General features: G+C 34.6%; 1 long non-coding RNA gene across 1 annotated transcript; it reads right to left on the bottom strand.

The window, feature by feature from the left end:
• LOC125646723 (uncharacterized) lies at positions 1-2,811 on the bottom strand. The gene is made up of 3 exons (XR_007359806.2): positions 2,720-2,811; positions 294-478; positions 1-79 (listed from the first exon to the last, which is right to left on the bottom strand). It is a non-coding gene; the product is annotated as an uncharacterized LOC125646723 (long non-coding RNA).
• Positions 2,812-4,969: the final 2,158 nt, after the last annotated feature.

Below are 4,969 nucleotides of genomic sequence, written 5' to 3'. Positions count from 1 at the left end.
TTATTTTTTTCACGTTTTATTGATTGAGCACAAAAGTACAGTTGAAAAATTGCTGTCTTCCTTTGTCATCCAAACGAACCTTTAAAATAAATATACACATTTTTTTGTAAATAAACTATATATAATTAACCTTTTAACTAATGAAAGATATACACTGTACATCATAAACGTTTCACTCATTATTTATACCATTTTGACATATGAAAACGAATTGAATTGGAAAGAATATAACGTTTTGGCCAGTATCAAACGAAATACTGAACGTTCCAAACTGACTAACATAAGATATTTACCACGATTATGGATGCCTCCCCGTACTGACCCATACTTTTCCACCCTCTCCTAGTGCTCTAGCGCCCTCGCTATCTCCATAAATGTCATCCCCGTTGTCATCATTCTGGGGATTAGGACCATTTTGACCATCGACTTCAATTACGTTGGCAACCAAGAAAATAACAGCGAGCAAAAACAGGAATCTCTGCAAGAAAAACGAGATAGTTCTGCTGATCTGAAGAAATTATACTCAAGTAAAAATTGTAGTACTTATAATCCTATCACTATATGCATTCTTTCTCTACAAACTAGTTTCACAGGTTTGTTATATAAAAAACACCTCGAAAAAAAAAAGATAATGCAAACGACAGAAAGGGAAACTTCAATGATTTACTTTGAAATGGAAAACCAATTACACTGAGAAAATTAACACCAGTTAATGAAATGTGAAGATAACGAACAGTGACCAATCTCATAACTCCTATAAGCAATACAAAATAGAGAGGTTGGCAAACACGGACGCCTGGATATACCAGAGGTGGGATCAGGTACCTAGGAGGAGTAAGCATCCCCTGTTGACGGGTCACACTCGCCGTGATCCCTATATCTTGATCAGGTAAACGGAGTTATACGTAGTCAAAATCAGTGTACCCAGACGGGCCTATCAATCGTTATGAAACACGTTAAACAACATTTGACCCAATTATAGGTTGTTGATTGATTGATTGTATCTTGCTTATGCGCTTATGGCCATTGGGCAGTGAGGGTTCTTTAGCATGCCGCACCTACTGTGACACGGGACATCCGTTTTTAAGCTGATCTCCCGAGGACCCGTGACATTCACGGGTGTTGCTAAAACGCGGAACGGAACGGAATTTAAGAATTAGAATGATTAGTATAGATAAGATAATGCCAAATATCGGGGGGAAAGGATTCATTTTGATTAAAATCAACAATTTGGAATTTATTTTTAATTTTTTTTTCACAAGAGATGAAACAACTTTATCTTAAAAGGTTGCATCATCAATTGATTAAGCGAGTTAAGTTAAACGTTTGTATAAGAATTTACAAAGCGCTGTAAAAGAATTTTGAAATTTCGGCATTGACAGGTGTCAATTACAATTCTAGTCTTTTTCAGTATGTTTATCTAACTTTCTCACTTACCGGCGCGTGCGGGATTCCAACCAGCGCCTCTCACCTCTGGTCGGCGCGGATTCGAATCCCGCTCGCGCCGGTAAGTGAGAAAGTTTCCCAGTTTACTTTCGAAAGGTCGGTGGTCTCTTCCCAGTTACATTGTATCTGGGTTCTCTCTTCCACCAACAAAAACTGGGCGCCACTATATAACTGAAAAATTGTTGAATGTGGCTCAAAACAAACTGAACAAAACAAATCATTTGTGAAACAACATAGTCACAATATGGGGGGGGGGGGGGGTGACAAAGGTGGGGGAAAGGATGGTACCAACAGGCACTTGCTTAATATATTTATCAAAACTTATTATGCCAAATATTAAGCAAGCGCATGATAGTACATTCATCCATAAAATCCACCGTTTTAGAATACATAATGATGCCTTTGTATGAGGTATTGATATGAAATGGTGGATTCTGAGAATGACTTCATGTTCTCTCTGTAATTTCTGCCTCCCTTGTTCATAATAAGCCTTTTGATTTTACAAAATGCTGACATCCTCTTTACATTATTGCATAAAATATTTTCCGTTCCGTTCCGTCTTCCGTTCCGCGTTTTAGCAACACCCTGACATTCACACCTCTCACTACCTGTTTTAAGGTAGTACTCTACATCGTCATAATGACTGACTTCCTGTAAAAACATGGATGAAAAAATCGATATCAGCAATATTTAACTTTTCCTTTTCAATTTCAATACCTAGCCGAGTAGCTCAGTAGGTTTGAATACCAACTGCTTAACTGTAGGTCGCAGGTTCGAGTCCAGCAGGGGTTTTATTTTTTTTTTTCCAGATTATTTTCTACTAAAACTGTATTTGTTGACAAAAGAACGTAAATTTGAAAATTTTTAACTTCAAAATATTGTTGTACATATCCTCCACTTTTCATTTACATCAACTTTCTCTGGTGTAGCATACATCCTTAACGACTTAGGTCTGTCGCGGCCGAGATTCGAACCCCGGCCTTCCGCATGTGTGGCGAACGCCCTAACCTCTCGGCCAACTAGATTGTTATAACGACCATAGGATTTCTTATAACAACCGTCGAATTTACGAAATGTTGACTTACTATTAATGTTTTGAATACGTGCAAATTGTGTAAAGGAATTTTTTTAAAGCAGGTAACTTTCAAAAGAATGAGGAATCGTATATTACCGAAAAAATCAGTCAATTAAAGTGTTTAGTCTTATTTAATATAACTTCATTTAAAACGGATTCCTAATCTCAGAAATAATTGAGAAAATTATATAGACTTACCATATTCAGTTATCGCTTGGTGTATTGCATGAAAGATTGGTTATACAGGGGAAAATATCATCCTTTATATAGCGTATAAAGTCAACTACGTCATAAAGAATGTGTCGTGTGTGTATTTTGATTAGCTTGTTGAGAACGCCCATATGCTTTGTATTCTGTTTTAGAGAAACAAGCAATCATTAACAAAAGGCATTGTTATCGAAGTGACAAATCATAGAAACATTGTTTTCAAAGCCTCTTTTCTCTTGATGTTTTCTTTTCACCAATACCATTGATAGTTTTGTGAATATTCAAAATCGATATGAAGATTTGGAATTTGTGGCGGATGAAAAACATTCATGGCATTGGTATACAAACACTAGCTTCATGTTCTCTTTTATTTATGCTAGTTTTGAATTGTGTAAAACGAATTATAATAGAAATAAAATGATGTCCAACCCTGTTCCTGTTAAATACAATACTTGTGTACAGATATGACTGATGTTAATATTATCATAGTATAAAACTTGAACTGAACAATAGAAATATTCAGAGTAGACAGAAATTTTGAACCTTCTTTTACTTCAGCAATACGACTAATGTGAATTTTCCATCCAGGCCTGAACTTTAAGGAAAATATAAACCACGAAGGGACACGACAGTTGTCGTTATAAAGAGGGACTCTACAAGGAACATCTTTAAAAGATTGGGTTCCTTGGACAGCATCACGTATCGCATTCAATATAATTATGCAGATACAATAAAAACAATGCTATCGCAATACTTATAAAACATCTTGATGCAGTAAATAACAATGTTTTTCAATATTGAGGCAAACAATTTCCTCTACGTCTTTAATTTGCAAAACACTAAATCAGTAGTTCTTAGGATGACAACAGCCTGTGGAAGTTCAGGGGTTTTCTTAGATTCACGATGTGATGATACTTTTTTATTTTCTATTCGTCTTGCGGATGTCTAGGGCCCCGTCTTACTCTTGGTTTTGTATTCTTTATGGGAATTATGAGAGTGATCACTGTTCATTATTTTCACATGCATTCATAATCTTAAATTATTAAATGAACAACCATCATAAGTGCAACTTTTTATGAAACAATTACATTGTAGTTTTGTATCATTAGTGGACGACAATATGCATATTTCCTTTCATAACTTCCATTAATTATGAATGACTCAACTGACGTTTCCCATTAATAAATGAATTATTTTTAGTAGTAATGATGGTGCATCATTAGCGAAAGTTAGTGCACACTTAATTAGGGCCCGCATGAAATGCAGGAAGTCCTACAGTAATCACATTGTCCGGCCTTCCCTCTGTCCGTCAACACTTTCTTTGTGACACGATAACTCAAACAGTTTTTATCGTACAGTTTTCACATTTTGTACAGAAATAATTTATAATAAGAGGAAACAGTCTATTAATTTTGAGGTCATTTCACTTTGTCTGTCTGTCTGTATGGCATGATTTTTGTTATTATGAACACTTTATTGTGACACAATAACTCAACTGAAATAGTTTTTATTGTACAGTTTTCAAATTTTGTACAGAAATACTTTACAATAAGAGGAAGAAGCCTATATATTTTGGAGTGTCACTTTGTCTGTCTGTCTGTATGTGTGTCATCATCTTTGTTATGAGGAACAGTTTCTTTGTGACACGATAACTCAGTTTTCATTGCACAGTTTTCAAATTTTGTACAGAAATACTTTACAATAAGAGGAAGACACCTATAGATTTTGGAGTCATGTCACTTTGTCTGTCTGTTTGTATGTCATCTTTCTTATTATGACTGTATCTATTTACCACTGTCTAAGGGAGATAATTCAATTTGAATTATGATTTGCATTGTATTGATATATAGAAAATTTACAAGAAATAACTCTACAACATTGGATATATATATATATATATATATATATATATATATATATATATATATATATATATATTTAATGTGATATAAAAAATGCTTGATGTTACATGTATATTGAATTAATACGTCATTCCTAGTCAACAACTTTCGATCGGGATCGGAATACGAAATAAAATTTCTTACATCCGGTTGCAAAGTGAAACTGCTTCAAGAAATTGAATTATGTAGTAATTGCACGTTACACCTTAGAGAACTGTTCCTTTTAATAAAGAAAGTCACAAAATTGATACAATATGAGTGTACCTATTCATTACTGTTACCGAGCTTTCGTCGGTGAAAATCTCTAAATGGCGTGTTTCACTGCGCTTGTTGACGGTAA

This window comes from Ostrea edulis, chromosome 6 (assembly GCF_947568905.1).
Source record: "Ostrea edulis chromosome 6, xbOstEdul1.1, whole genome shotgun sequence".
In the NCBI taxonomy this organism is placed as follows: domain Eukaryota; kingdom Metazoa; phylum Mollusca; class Bivalvia; order Ostreida; family Ostreidae; genus Ostrea; species Ostrea edulis.
Note: the sequence above shows the minus strand (reverse complement) of the source record. Positions and strands in the feature narration are given on the sequence as shown.